Source organism: Cryptotermes secundus, unplaced genomic scaffold (assembly GCF_002891405.2).
Source record: "Cryptotermes secundus unplaced genomic scaffold, Csec_1.0 scaffold250, whole genome shotgun sequence".
Lineage (NCBI taxonomy): Eukaryota > Metazoa > Arthropoda > Insecta > Blattodea > Kalotermitidae > Cryptotermes > Cryptotermes secundus.
This window is the reverse complement of record NW_019738873.1, coordinates 1,509,149-1,525,643: the sequence shown is the minus strand read 5'-3', so window position 1 is coordinate 1,525,643 and position 16,495 is coordinate 1,509,149. Positions and strand designations below refer to the sequence as shown.

At 42.6% G+C, this 16,495-nt stretch overlaps 1 protein-coding gene across 5 annotated transcripts in view; it reads right to left on the bottom strand.

Annotated features, from left to right (window-relative positions):
* LOC111871142 overlaps positions 1-16,495 on the bottom strand; it is a 100,649-nt gene that overhangs the window by 28,526 nt on the left and 55,628 nt on the right. Inside the window, exon 1 of one of the 5 annotated variants that reach the window (XM_023864019.2) lies at positions 1,351-1,375. The exons of the other annotated variants lie outside the window; for them this stretch is intronic. The gene's annotated coding sequence lies outside the window, so the exon portion shown is untranslated. Of the gene's footprint in view, positions 1-1,350; positions 1,376-16,495 lie in introns of those variants that run through there. 5 annotated transcript variants of the gene reach the window in all.

The window sequence follows — 16,495 nt, the reverse complement described above, 5'->3', positions numbered from 1 at the left end:
AAAGATAGATGGGCGGATAGAAGTGACAAGAAGACGAGGAAGAAGACGTAAGAAGATGCTGGATGACCTTGGGGACAGAAGAGGATACTGTCATTTGAAGGAGAAAGCTCTAGATCGCATTAAGTGGAGGAATTGTTTTGGAAGAGACTGTGGACCAGTCGTCTTGACAGATTACTGATGATGATGACACATCCACTCCCCCATACGCCTTCATGAGTTCGAGCTATTAAGATTATTACATTCTAAAGAGTTCTGACGATGGTGTATATATTTTTTTCCATTTTTTATTGCTAGTGGAGTGGGACTAAGTCCCTTGTACTGCGCCACTTCTGGCCTATTGTACCAGCCCCAGATGATAGGTGAGGGTGATTGTGGAGCAATTGGTGGAATGAAGATTGGCAGGGGAAACCGAAGTACTCGGAGAAAACCTGCCCCAGCGCCACTTTGTCCACCACAAATCCCACTTGACCAGACTCGGGATCGAACCCGGGCCGCCGCGGTGGGCAGCCAGTGACTAACCACTTGAGCTATGGCGCGGCCACGATGGTGTATAACACTCAGAATTACTGCTGTTCCACAAATTCTCCATTTAATTTTACGTACTGGTGTTCATGGGCTTGGTTCATGGGCTAGGTTTGTAGCATAAATTTTCACCTCCATTTCCACCCTACTTCCACGAATGTACCTGCTTTACTACAGTTTGTATTGCGTGCTGTCCTGCTATCTCCCTTCGAAATATCATGGTCTAATGTATTTAAATAGCTCCAGTGAACCTGACATGAGTTATCCAGTGATTGTGGGTAGCTCCTTCTAACAGACCCAACACAGCAGTTGTCTTCCCCCTAGTTTCTAAAATACCCGACGCTGGCCGAAGCCCGAAAACACAGTAATTCTGAGTGTTAAAGTTATATCTGATGTTGGTAGAGAATCTGAAATATATCTTAATATCTCAGTTGGTCGCGCCATAGCTCAAGCGGTTAGTCGCTGGCTTCCCACCGCGGCGGCCCGGGTTCAATCCCGGGTCTGATCAAGTGGTATTTGTGGTGGACAAAGTGGCGCTGGGGCAAATTTTCTCCGAGTACTTCGGTTTCCCCTGCCAATCTGCATTCCACCCAATTCTCCATCATCATAATCACACGGGGCAGGCTACAATAGACCAATCAGTGGCCGCCGTGCCGAGTGGACCCAGTTGGACTCCACCCCCCATTAAGCGAATTAAAAAATCAATATCTCAGTTTCTAACGGTACTAATGCAATTTATAATTACAGTAAACAGTTCTGTCTAGTCCCTATGCTGAAAAAAATTAAGTTTCCGAAAAATAAAGATAATATCACATCTGCCAAACTTACTGCTTTGGAAACCTGCCAGTCGGTTGCTGTAGGGGTTCATTCAGGAGTTGAGGAGACACCGCTACCATCCAAGCATTTACTGAATGTGAACGGTGATTCATTTTTGCCCAATATTACCTCTTCTACTACGATCGCAGCGATGTTTCGGGCTGGAGATGAAGCTTCAACGGAGAACAGGGTGTCACAGCAGGTCCGACCGATCTCACACCCCTCGGCAGTGACAGATGAGTATGGATTACTGGTGTAACAATAATTGGTAGGGGACAAACCCCTGCCGTACAGCCACTACGTCCACACGAAATGCCCTGGAATTGAACCGGGTCCTCCGCAGATGCCTAACCGCTAAGGCCGCGCCATAGCTCAAGCGGTTAGTCACTGGCTTCCCACCGCGGCGGCCTGGGTTCGATTCCGGGTCTGGACAAGTGGGATTTGCGATGGACAAAGTAGCGCTGGGTCGGGTTTTCTCCTAGTACTTCGGTTTACCCTGCCAATCTTCATTCCACCAAATTCTCCATCATAATAATCAACCGAAGCAGGCTACAATAGGCCAATCAGTGACCGCTGTGCCGGGTGGACCCAGCTGGACTCCACTCCCCACTAAGCGAATTTAAAAAAGAAAAAAACGCTAGAACTCTTATGTACGGTCTCACATGAGAAGAGGTCCTTTGGCATGAGATTCCCGCACTTTTAGTCTACTTTACTCATTTTGGAAAATACGAGAAGAACTGGGAACTAAGCACCTGCTTTCCTTTCACTATATATTGAATATCTGACACCAACGAAACGTCCAACAGTTATTCTATTATTGCACGTGTATTTGTTGCTGCAGGAATGTGTTTGTCGAGCAAGCTGGAATAACAGAACCAAACGAGACGGCAGTTGCTGGGCAACGACTCAGTAAACACGTTCCCCCGGAAAACAAATACACATGCAACAATAGAAAAATTGTTGTACGCTTCGTGTTCTATGTGGTCCTTGTATCAAAGGAAAGTAGGCGACTGATTCTTCCAAGAACTTCTTTTATTAGCCTACTTTTTTATTTAAAAAAAATAAAAGGATGGTTATGACATCCCCTTGCTGTCTGTGTTTTTATGCGAACCCTTAACGTCTGAAAGCTGGAGTAATGAAGTCATGAAGTAATGAAGGGACAGCCGTTAGCTCGGTAAACACGTACCGGCGGGAATGAAAACACGCACAATAAAATAATAAATGTTGGAGGTGATAATTTCTGTGCGGTGCGGGTGGTATCAAATATTAATTATGCAGTGCAACTATCTTGCGGCCTATGTGTCCTCCAAAAATGCCCGAAATCCGGAATAGTGGTGCCAGAAGACACGGTCATAACGCATACTACACAAACATATTGTCAACTACGAATTATGCGTGACTATAGACGGTGTTTGGATTGGTGAACAGATTTAGTGACCGAGTAGACGCCGTAACGACAAATAACTCAGTGTATAACACAATCGCTACTTCCACACTTTACAGTTCACTAGAGCACACAGTCTAGTGTTCTGTCTGCTACTAGACGTTTCTTGGTAACGGGTTCAACAATGGCTATTCCTCTATCTCCGGCTCAGATCCTCTTTTCACGGATTCCCGCACAGAACTAAGCTCTAACATTCTCCCTTGTTTATAATATCCCTGCACGGACCACACACAAAACAGTTATACTGTTGCGTTCGTGTCTTGCTGCAGGAACGTGTTTACCGAGCCGTTGCCCATAAAGGACCCTGGTATATACGCCCATCTAGCGGGCTTTACATGGTAACAATGTGGTATGTGACATGACGCCTGAAAGCCGCAATAGTGCAGTCAGAGAAGCACCACAGAGACTGCCACTGCTTGCATCGGCTCGGTAGTTAGATACGAGTATTCTAACTCTCACGAATCTTCGCTGTGTGACTGACTACGATCAGTCCCTTCCAGTATATTGCTACTTGCCCTTATCAGCACAGTCGTTCTTGGTTTCGGACCCCGTCTAGACTCGTGACCAAGCGATCTTCCTGCGTGGCGCCACATCCGTTGCGCCGCAGTTTCGCATGAATGTACTCTCAATCACACAGCGGACAGGTGAGGTCATCCGTACGTACTTACGGACACTATACACGCTTTGTTACTTCACTATAATGAATTACATTTATGCAAGATATAGACAGGACGTGTCACTGCAGGCTTGTGCAGCAGATTATGCCTTCACTTATTTTACGTCTCCGAAACGTCAGTCATTAGAACTGTCGTTGGGATGACCATCGCCAAGTCAAATGCTCTTAGACTTCCTACGCGTGATATCTCCATGTCCAATTGCACGTATATCTGAATTTAGATGGTTTTGGATGACTTCTGTCTGTTTCCTGGATAATTTTCTCATTAATCGTACAGCTAAGCAATTCTGAAAGCCACGTACAATTCGCGGACAGGTGTGCGCATGTCAAGCTGCCAATAGCGCGGAACACTGTTCTGCAGCCGCTCCAGTTTCCAGAGATGGGCGTCCGCCGCGTGCTCCCAGGCGGGAGAGACATAAACCATTATTCACCTAAGAAATGGTGACGTCTCTTACAATACGCAACAAATACACTCTTTGGCCAGAATGCAGTGGTTTGTTATCTTAAAGAAGGTGGTACACATGGCGATCAACGGGTTTTGAAAGGTTCTAAAACTAACACAAGTTCTGGGAAGAACAACTAGCCTACACTCCTTTCATTATATATTGAGAATTAGATACGCTATGGAGAGCAGATAAAACAGCAGTTCTTATATTGTTGCGTGTGTAATTATTGCTCCTAGAACATATTTACCGTTACCTAACAACGACCCGAGGTGTTTACCAAACCGTCGCCTAGAAACGATACGGGGATACACAGACACACAAACAGCAAGATTATCTAATAAGATATTTTTTAATAAGGAAAGAAGGCTAAATTTTTATGACTTCGGATATCCGAGACACCCCGAAACCGTCACATGCATTATATATCTTGTAAGTTGCTAGGCAACGGATCTGTAAGCACGTTACTGCGGTAACAACTGCCGGTGTGTTGGACGCACTGCTTGTGTAGCGTAAAATTCTCAATGCGTAATAACAGGAAAGCTGGTGATTAGTTCTTCCCAGAAATTCTTGACAAACTTATTGTCATGGCGTTAGTGACTAGACACGGTGTCTGAATACATTGTTGAATTTATTGGATTAGTAGCTTCAAACAGTTTCAGCGCTTCCAATATACTGCACACACACTACAGATAACTTACAAAATAATCCTAGTCGCCCTGTTCTGCTATGTCCCCCACACCAATTGTTAAGTAGCGGCTCATATTAATGTACATCTCCTTCGCAGCAAATTCGTTGCCGCTGGAACGTGTATACAGAGCTGTTGCCTGACAATGGACATCTCTAACTCCGCCATTCCAGCTTTAAGGCATAATATCGCACTTCTCCCTCATTAAGGCTGANGCAGGTTTTCTCCGAGTACTTCGGTTTCCCCTGCCAATCTTCATTCCACCAATTGCTCCACAATCACCCTCACCTATCATCTGGGGCTGGTACAATAGCCAGAAGTGGCCGCAGTACAAGGGACTTAGTCCCACCCCACTAGCAATAAAAAAGGCTGATTTTTTCAGAGTAGTTTGAAGCAGTACCTGTCTGTGACAAGTCGTCCTCGCGGATAGCGCCTCAACGCCATACTGACCCCCGAAAATTCTTCCTCCGCTTTCGACTGCGTCCAGGCTTCGTTCTTCGTGAATTAAATGTAATCCCAATCCCACTTCTGATATCACGTGTCACACGTTAATGACCAGGTAAAAAGCTTTGATTTATTACTTTATTGAATGCTTTATATTCAAAAATACAAATATTTACAGGGTTTTCAACGCTCTGAACATCCTCCAAATCATCGTTATTGATAATCTAAACTTTTTGGTTATGTCACCTATATAAAACAAGAACTTAAAAACATCAATGTGAAGCTAGCATGTATCCTTCCACGGGTATTGCACAGGCAGCTTCTGTATTTCTCAATTCGCCAGTGGGAAGATGTCTTCTTCGAGACGGAATTGCAGTTGGAGATTGCTGCTTCGGTGCTGTAGCACCATCCAAAATGAACTGTGCACCACATCCAGCAGTAAGAAGACCACAAGTCTTCTAGAGGTGTGTTTCCAGTTCCACTTGAATATTGCTCTCAAGTCATGAGGTAGTATTCTCAGGTCTTAGAACACTCTGTGAGTTTCGTAATAGATTTGTACCACTTCACAATTGGCTGCATCACAGTACCAAACTCATCTGCAGTTGCTTGTCTGTTGTCTAACCACATTCCAACCTACATCATCCGAGGCAGACTGTAGCTTGGATTTTCCAGTGCTGGTCACCTCTCATAACGCTGGGATGAGGCCACAGATGAACTGAAATTATGTGTCCCTGATACGACTGGGGGTTACCTGGGAGTAGCCAATGTACTTGTTGGCTGCAAGACAAAGTTCTGTTCTTTGTCAAGATTCGTTTTACTTTTCTCAGCTTCCGCGTTGCTCTTTCATTTAAATTTTGAGCTCACTTTCTTGTTCTTTCAAGCTTTGTAGGGTCAAACATGAATTAATCTCTTTCTCTGCTACTGTTCTGTCTCTATGCTCCTTTTATCAACTTCTTCTCAATAAAGTCGTGATGTAACAACCATTATTAATATTGCAGTTCTTGTTTAATTGAAAGAGTATCAGCTTCTTCCTCTTTGATTTGTTTATTCATATTCTTTAGTTTGGATTCATAACTCACCATTCTGTTCCGCAGAGCAATCATCTTGTTCACTCCCTGATCCACAGCAGTTGGCCAGCTGAAGCACTCGTGTTCAGCCAACGATTTTTCTTCCTCTACGTCTCTGAACTTATTATAAAAATCATGAAACATTTTCTGCCATTCTTTAAATATGATACATCTCTTCATTACTAAATCAGGTGACATTTGCGCGTGGTCATTATTCGTGTTTGTGCTATAATCAGATTCCCCATTCCAATTTTCTTCCACCTCCCGCAAGGCCTCCTTTGAGACAAGATTATGTTTCTTCCTGACTTCAGGCAATATAAAATCCGTTTGAACTTCCTGTGTCATTTCTGAAAATTTCATTACATGAACTGTTTCAGCATATTCGTCAACATTTGGATTCACACATACAATCATCTGTACTCGACCTTCTCCTTCAAAGAATCTTTTGAACAAGAGAGTCATTTTTGAATATCTGTAAGGCACGAGTCTTCTGTATTTATGTAACTGATTGTCTCTCAAAACTTTCAGGCATGTTCTGAGAGTCATTAAGGAATTATTAATACTCCCTGCTTCCCGAAGCCTTTGTCCGCAATTGTTTGTTCTCTTTGTTCTTTCACTCCCAGCCAAGTCCACTAAAGACAGCTGACTGATGTGGGTAGCCTTCATGTACGTCAAACTACTTTCTCCTTGACTGTAAAGTGGTGCCTGCACTAATCTGATCGTGAAGACAGAGTGGCTTCGACTGGATTCAGGATTTAATATAGTCATGGCCATTCTTTTCCTCTTCTGTCCTTTAGAGAAAACTTCAAAAGCTTCCTCTGTTGATTTTACTTCAACTTCTGTCACAGAATGTACATACATGTTGTGATATGCATCCTCTCTTATATTCTTGACCTGCAGTTTATTTAATCTTATGGCATCCTTAGATACATCTTCTAGAAGGTCAAACACAGCATTATTATAAATTTCAACATAAGTTACGAAGACAGCATAAGTGCTATTCGCGTTAATAATACCTTCAATCTTTGTGTCATCTGGTATCCTCTGGCCGAAGTGTGTATCATTCTTTTGCATTCTCAGTGACCTACCAGAGTGTAATTCATGCTGCCCATTCATAACAGCACCACTGTCACTCTGAATACCAAAGCCATTTATTCTGTCAGGCAAGAAAACATATTTTGTTGCTAGGTTGCTGGATATGCTGTTGAAAATGACATCTAAACATCGAGGCACCACTCCGCCATCTTGTGGTCTTCCAGCCATTGTGAAAGTTTTACCACTTCCGGTAACCCCATACGCGAAAATCACGCCATTCTTGCCACGAATAAGATTTTCTACCAATGGTAAAGCCACACGATCGAATACTTCCTTGTGACTAGCTTGTTCATCGAACACATAACTGAATGAGTGACGAATTTCTCTGCCATTTTGCTGATGGTGACTGGCTCTCGTCTCTGGAGGTAAGAGTGAAACTTCTGTATGTGATCTCACTTTCAGGCAGGATTCATCGTTCGGAACTGGCTTTATCCGGCAAAATACTTTCACTCTATCTTCTGCAGCTGATTTTACCTTAGCAGAAACTTTTTCTTGTGAAGTCTTACGCCGTGCTGATTCCATGGTAAAGATTTCTAATCCACTACAAACTTCGCAAGATTACGAAAACTGAACTTACAGCTTCTTATAAAATTTCGGTACGAACCGCATAGAAAACACAGTTTCTGATTGTTATTCTATTGTTGCGTATATATACGTTGTCGTCGAAACGTATCTCTATTAGCTGTAGCGGAAACGTTTATACGGCCGTTACTTAGCAATGAATACGCCTACTCAGAGTCCACTATTCCGGGTTTCAGGCATCATATAACAATATGTTTCATATATTTAAGGCTTACTTAACATGTTTCTTATTAATTCACAGTACGTAGCGTCTAATATTTGGATATGAACCCCTGTCGTCCCGTGTAGGAATCAGCAGTGTTACGCGCTCGACCAGGATGTTAGGCTTTCACGAATTATCACAATTTAACGGATTTTCTCTGTAAATATTAAGAAAACGTAAAAGTGTTAAGAATAACATTTAATATTATCACCGAAATGGTTACTACTCCAGTTTGGATTTATGAAATTACAGGATTAAAATCTCCGTTTACTGGCTAACAATTTTCGTAATATCCGAATAAGGTTTTGTAATAGACCATGGCTATTACGTTCCTTAAATTTTCTAATTTTTCGCCCAGAAATTATATTAAGATTCGATGCTCCACGACCTGGGAAGTTGAGGGCGTATTATAAAATAGATAAAATATTGTGGCATATAGTCCCGTTGCTAGGCAACGACCTTGAAATAAAAAGCTATACAACATCCCTTGCTATGTAATGGCTCTGTAAACAATGACCGTTGCTAGGTAATTGCCGCAACATACACCAGCTGTTACAAGCGGTGTTTTCTGTGTTGTCAGTGCCGAAGCTATACAACGAGGGCCAGCTGGTGTTTCTGCCGTCGCGATATTGGACAAGGCGAAGCCAGACAGACCGTCAGTCGCAATGTGACTTGGACTTGGACATAGGCAGTATAAGAGGCTGAAATTTGGCGGCGGTCAACCATACGACCGTTCAAGTGACTAGACTGCCGTTGTAGCGGAAGCTACTGTTGTACTGAGCCTAAATACATAGGCCCTGTATATATTTTATATACATTTATTAACATGTTAACATGTAAAATGTAAATGATATAATGATAAAAACTCCGTCTCAAGTGCAAACAATATATTTTGTGCCTTTGATCTTGTTCACCTACACTACATGTTTCGGCCTCAGACGGCCATCATCAGGTGTATAACACTCACGTCGCTGTCACACTGCACCCAGCTCAAAATTTAACATTTTAAAAACACTTTCCTTGTTATTATCAACTTCTACTTCGTTGATAACTGTCTGGTTTGTAGATTATTTTATCTTACACACGTTAATTTTGACTTTGTTGTAATAGCACTATAATAAAATCTTTAGTTCTAATTTTAAAAACCTTTAAAATTCTTTCCTAAATTTTAAAATGTTTAAAATTGTTAGGGTTATTCGCCCTATGTTTAAAGTGCTGCAGCGGCTAGTTCTTGTTACCACACTGTATAGGTGTTATCTTGTGTAGTCTTTCTGTGTGTGTGCCGCTGCTATTCTTTACTACGTGTGCTGTCTGCTGTACTGTGTGCTGAGTTTTATGTTAGTGAGTGTAGGGGGGAATGGGTAGTGGGGAGAGAGAGGTACCGTTAGTCTGTGTAGATTTCGTGTATCGTTTGAAATATGGGATTGTGTGTTTCTATGTGTGTATCATTCATGTGTAAGCCTTTCTTACTTATTTTATATATATGGTATTTCTCTAATGTATTCAAATGTCTGCCCTTCTTTCCCGTTGTTATAACTTCCATTACGTCTGTTATTGTTCCGTATGCATGTCCTGTATTTAGTATGTGATTTGAGTACCCGGAATTGCTATCATTATTTCTAATATCATGTATATGTTCTTTATATCTAGTGCTAAATGTTCTGCCTGTTTGCCCAATGTATTTCAATGGGCAATCTACACATTTCATTTGGTATATGCCACTTTTATTGTATTTATCTAATTGTGGTTTTTGTTTGAGTATGTTTTCTATTGTGTTTCGTGTACGGAATGCTACTTTTATCTGTGTGTCTTTGAAAAGTTTTGTAATATTGTAAACAGTTGTCACACAAAAAGCAGTTATAAATACTCGTATATGAATTGTGAACAAGATCAAAGACACAAAATATATTGTTTGCACTTGAGACGGAGTTTTTATCATTATATCATTTATCGTATGGAGTGCAACAGGATGCTTAAATATAATAATGTAAAATGTAAATATCCTTTACATTGTGACAAATGACTTATACTGCTGACAATGACTCTAACAAAAGACACACCCGTCCTCTCGTCAGACCGGAAGTGTCAAACAGTAATACATATCTGGTTGTAAGCCCCAGATTGGGCTCGATACCAAGACTGACTGACTGTCCGTCAGTCGCAATGTGACTTTGACTTGGAAGCTGGCACCTTATCGCTTGAGCAGGCTTGTTCTGTTACTGTGATTCAAGATTTTCTTCAGGTTCTATCAGTACTGCCTTCCGTCTCTTCATGTCAATCCCCCTTCAAATTATGACAGGAAGGTTACTCTTTTCTGGAATATGACGCCGTGTAGTTTGACAGACACCGCTGAGGACCTCACACGACAAAAATATTTACCCCGGTTGTTAGTGGACAAGTGTACCTGGCTATGCCTTTTCCCCAGCCATGCATTCGACCAATTTTTACTAATCCGTTTACTACAATCTACTTCGGATGTTGATGTAACATGAAGAAATAGCCTGTGAGCCAATTGATTTTGTGCGACCCATGAAACATAAGATGAAATTAATAGCAATGTCGCGTATTTGCTCAAACCAAGAACTGTGAAGCGAGAGAAACAGCCGTTGCTAGGTAATGACTGCATGCAACAATAGGGGAATTAACACGATACCAGACTGACTCGTACACCCGTTGCTATGGAACTGAGTAAACAAGTTTCCGCGCCAACAAATACAAAATAAGATCGTTGTTTTCTGTGCGGTCCGTGCCGAAGCGTTTGAGTCAGCAGAGTTCCCCCGTGTGTAGGCGGGGTCCAATAAAAACAAGTATGTCTCTTTCCAAATATAATATTCTAATAATGGTGTTCATGACACGAGAGGTTAAGTTACATAGTGACATTACCTTTGAACTCAACTAGCTTCTTTGTTTTTACGCAGACTATACTGTCTTCATTTCAGAGATGGAGAAGTGCGATTGGACGAAAATGAATGTCCAACTATAAAATTTCGTTTCCAACATCCAACGCAAAACTCTGCTCATTAAGGTGGTGCAAGGGACGGAAATTAGCCGAGCGCCCCCCAAGTTCTCGTTTCTGGGAACAGGTAAGTTCACCGTTCACGCCGTTTTCCAATTAACATTCAGTGCGGAATAATATTTGTATCAGTCGCTCTGTCGTCATCAACCATTATTAATAAACGTGTAGTTTCATGTAAGGCTGACAGAGCAGCACATTGTCCAAACCATTAGATATTGCGACATAATTCATCGTAATAAAACACGACTTTATCATTTTATTTTACCACGCCGACACACGTTTTGTGATAATTTTACGGTATACAAATCAAATTTCAATAATATCTGAGGCTGCTATTTTTTTCTCTATGGCTCTACAACCCTTTGAACCTTGGCCGCTTTTTCAGTTTCTTAATCTTATACACAGCCGGTAAGACTCCTTGGAAGGGGGATTAACCCGTCGCAGGGCTGCTACCTACACACAGAATAAACTCAGAGATATACATGCCTCGAGTGGGATTAGAACCCACGACCCCAGTCGTTGAGCGGGCGAAGACGGTTCATGCCTTAGACCGCGCGGCCACTGTGATCGGCTCTGTGTAGTTGATATACAGTCGTTAAAACTCTTAAATAACACAAGCTGTATTTCTTAATTAAATTGTCCCCTGTTTGTTCTTTCATCAACAAATATAATTTTTCCCCCCTTGGCACTACAGCCCCAATGGGCCTAGGCCTACCTCCATGAAACTCTCCGTTCACTTCGGATTTTCTAGATCTTACACATTCGGTAGGACTCCTTGGGCGGGTGATCAGCTCGTCGCAAGGTCTCTACCTGTACACATACACAGAAAAACGCACACACACAAACTAAACATCCATGCCCAGAGTGGGATTCGAACCCACGATCTCGGTTTCCAAGCTCGGCTACTGTGACCGGCCAACAAATACAAATACAAATATTACGGAAGTGATTTGGAGTAGGCCACGATCACCACCCGTCGATTCACTGTCTTCATTCATTTATCTGACTGTTCGTATATGGCGGTTAAAATACTGTATATTATCATGAAATCTGTGGCGTTAATGTAACTTTTTCCGTTAGAACAAACGTGAATAAGCGACGTGTTTCTACTGGCTATAAATTTGCGCTTGGTTACTGAAACTTCCCGCTGCCGGATAATTAAAAGGCTATTTAAACAGGAGGAAAAGATACTAATGATATTGTGGCGTATTCGCTCTATGCAGGAACTGTTGAGCCACAGAGGCCTCGGGGCAAGCGCGCAACGGGAGAGTTGCGGATTGTATCGGCCCGTTGCTAGGCGACAACTCTGTGAACGCTTGGATAGCGCAACAGGAAGTGCGAGTGACGTCACACACCCCATACATCCCGTCACTACGCAACGCTCGGTAAACACCCCTCCCCGCTAGGCCGTGACGCTATGCAACAGTGGCGTGCAGCGACCGTTGCTAGGCAACAGATGCTAGGCTAGGATGTTACATAAGGGCTATTACCGCAAGAGTCCGGTTGGAAAAAAAAATTCTGGTCGTGGGCCTCAAGGGGCTGATGCCAAGACGAACTGATTGGCAGTAAACAGCCAGTCGTAAAGTAACTCTGACTCTGACTCTGACCGAAACGGTGACAGTTGACATGTAGCAGGCGCCGAAGGCAGTGTTAGTATTCGGCAGTATTCGGCAGAACAGAAGTCAGTCAGTCGCGTGAAGAACTGAACGTGTGATGTGTAATATTTGGAATGATTTTAAGTGACAGTCCCACACCTACTTTCGTTCTATTATGAACTATGGATTAATATTCTGGGGGAACTCTTCACATAGTGTAAATTTTTTTAAGATACAAAAGAATATAATTAGAATCATTACATGACGTAGAGGTAGAGATTCATGTAGAGATTTATTTAAGAAATTAAAAATTCTACCTCTTCAATCACAATAAATACTATCGCTTCTCTTATTTGTTGTGTACAACAAAAATATATTTGAATTAAATTCCAATATCTATAACATGAATACTAGACAAAAATGTAACTTCCATCTATCTTCATCAAACTTATCACTATATCTTTTCTGACATAAAAGTGTACAATAGTCTCCCACAAAGTATCAAAAACTTGAGTAATGATACTAAACATTTTAAATCAGAGCTAAAGAATTATCTGCAAGCTCATTCCTTCTACTCTGTAGACGAATACCTCAATGTAAACAGAATAACGTAGAATTAAGCTATATTAGTTTAAGACAAAATTACTTGTACCAGTAGGTATTCATTTGACTTGTTCTATATCCAGAGGTATTAACCTGCTTGGGTTTATGGAATGCAATGCAATTCAGTTCACCATAGGCCTGTGAATTGTAGGCGGCGACGAAAAGGGAACTCATTGCCTGGGGGTATAACTGGGCAACACTGTCCCTGGGGGATATATACAGGGATCTGGCCCTTCAAGTTGGAGGATTTTTTAATGTGAGACAGTAGAAAATGATGAGCCCCACGGGACATGGACCTAAGGATGACTGTGCTGGCGAGGGCCAGCAGCAATTGTAAACGACAGACCCATTCTCTTGTCAGAGAGGATGTTACTTGAGGACTATGACCGCAAGTGTTTAGTTGAAAAAGAAACTCTGGTCTTGAGTCTCAAGGGGCTCGTCGCCAAGACGAACTGATTGGCGGTGAACCGTCAGTAGTAGAGTAACTCTGACTCTGACTGACTCTGACTGACTCTGATTAATGAACCACGAGAACTTGCTGCAATGAGAATTGGCAGGAAAATCGAATTACTCTTAGAAAATCCGACCCGGTATCACCACAAATCCCACATGACCTAAGATCTAAGATCTAATCCTGACCGCAGTGATGATAAGCTGATAACTAATCGCCTAATCCCGTTTAATGAATAATCTGACCATCCGTAAACAGCAAAACTTGGGTCACTGCATATATCGCTAACCGTCTGCAGAACTGTGCTTGGCAACAGGCACTTTTTAGTCATAACTATATTGGCTTGCTAGCCGGTCACGGTAGCCGAGCGGTCTAAGGCATGCCGAGATCGTGGGTTCGAATCCCACTCAGGGCATGGATGTTTAGTTTGTGTGTGTGCGTTTTTCTGTGTTTGTGTACAGGTAGAGGCCTTGCGACGAGCTGATCACCCGCCCAAGGAGTCCTACCGAATGTGTAAGATCTAGAAAAACCGAAGTGAACGAAGAAGTTGATGGAGGAAGGCCTAGGCCCACTGGGGCTGTAGTGCCAAGGGAAAAAAAATATGGGCTTGCTGACTAATTGGCTGATACTGATCACAAATATTGGTAATAATGGTTTTAGTTTCTTTAAAATGCATTGACGAGTTATATATTTGCAGCAGACTATTACTGCGTTCGGTTGATATTTATGGCGTATGTTTGAACACTGATACTGCTGCCAGACAAGCGAATGTCGATTTATGGTTATTGTTAACTGGGATGAATAATTAAAGTTGAGATCCATAAACAGTCAGGAGCACTCGATATTGCAGTCGCTGTCACAACTGTTTCGTCTAAAAAAATCGCCGGAGTTGCTGAAAGCAATCTTTGAGCGTTTCTTTTGTCATATATCCGTAATTTCCATAAGTTTAGTGAAAAATTATGTAAATTATTTAATTGAATTTATGTAATACTCTAAGTTTCCCTCTCACTGCATGTTCCTTGAATACAAATATGTTGCTGGGTCCTTCATTTACTTCCCAACGAGCAAAGATAGCATTAAGCATCTAAAGTTATCGGAAACATACTCCGTTGCAGCATGTAGCGTAGATAAAACTTTTTAAATATGTTACATTATAAGCAGATCTGCTTGTACCTCACAACGGCGATGTCAAATCAGAATTATATTCATGAAAAAAAGGTGATCACATTAAGTTCTGTGTTTGGTTGTTACGGTTTAGTTCAGCATATTGTTGCGTATAGACCCGTTGCTAGGTACAGACCTAAACGGCCGTGCCACAGCTCAGGAGCCTAGTCGTTGGCTTCCCACCGCGGCGGCCCGGGTTTGAGATCGGGTCAAGTCATGTGGGATTTGTGGTGGATAGTGGTGCTGGGGCAGGTTTCTCCGAGTACTTCAATTTCCCCTGCCAATCTTCATTCCACAAATTGCTCCGCAATCATCATCTAACATCTGGGGCTGGTACAGTAGACCAGTAGTGGCCGCAGTACCAAGTGGACTCAATCTCACCCCACTGAGAATAGGTAGAGACGACGGAACAAACAACGAGTAGAGCAGCTGCTATGCAATAGGCGAATAAAAACGGCCGCTTCTGAGCAACGGCTCGATAAATACGTTCCCGCGGAACTATGTTTTCAATGTGGTCCGCGCCGAGGAGTTATAAAGAAGACAACTGGGGCAATACAGACTCGCCTCTCGTCAGTGTGCGCCCCTCACATCAAGCCTGCAACTGTCTGGCAGTAACAAAGAGCTGCTCTTAAGGCCCCCTGGCCGACTGACCTCAGTCGTAAAGTGGCTTTGCCTCTGAATCCTGTTAGTTAAGGGTTGGCAGTTCAGTGGAGCCCTGCAAGGGAGGCTGAGAGAAGCTGGCGATCCAGTTCAGTTGAAAGTCCGGCTGTGAAGAGAAGTGCTAGTTGCAAGGACGTGGCTGTGAAAAGAAGACATTATGTGTTCTGTAGTTACAGCGCGAATGTTACAAATCCGTTGCTAGGATATGAGTAGTGAAGACTGAGAAAACTTAGCGTGTTCTAGTGATTTGTGAAGTGGGGAGATTAGCGATTGCTCTGTAATTACCTTTACTTCCGAGTCGTGGGTTTAAGTGGTCAATAAACCCATTCACCAATCCTACCCCGTCTATAGTCACACTTATACACTGACAATATTCTCTCTGTTCCCTACTAAAATCCTAAATACAATATACCAGTGAATAATTTATGTGTAGGATTTGAGGTTTTCATATCGGTGGTTATGAAGAGTCGTGTCTTCCTGGATATAACGCTGTGTTGCCCGTTGAAAGCCAACCGACGTTTCGGAGGAACATGTTGCCTCCATCTTCAGGCTCGAAGAAAAAACTAAGCAGAAAACCAACGTGAATCTCTGCTTGCTACCTGCTTGATGCTTCCTTTCTTGGTTCGTTAACAGACCATGAAGATAAAGGCGATATGTTCAGGAAGTGTCGGTGGACGTTGCATGGACAACGTGGCGGATATTACAGAACACAGAACTCAAATACTTAATACGTGTAACACCCAGCTTATTAGTCTCAAGGTAAAGTTGTCCCTGTACTTAACAAATTAAGCACTAAAACATGAAGACGTATGGGGGAGTGGATGTATAGATCCACATTTTCTTGACCTCCTGTAATGGTTTGAAGTGACTGGTCAGCTTCACGCCACGGCCGCTTTACACCCGGCGGAAAGCTCCTGGTACCCATTATATAGGCGGTTTGGTGGACCCCAGAGCCGGTCTGGACGACATGGAGAAGAGAAAATTCTTGACCCTATGGGATTCGAACTCCGACCTTTCAGCTGTCCAG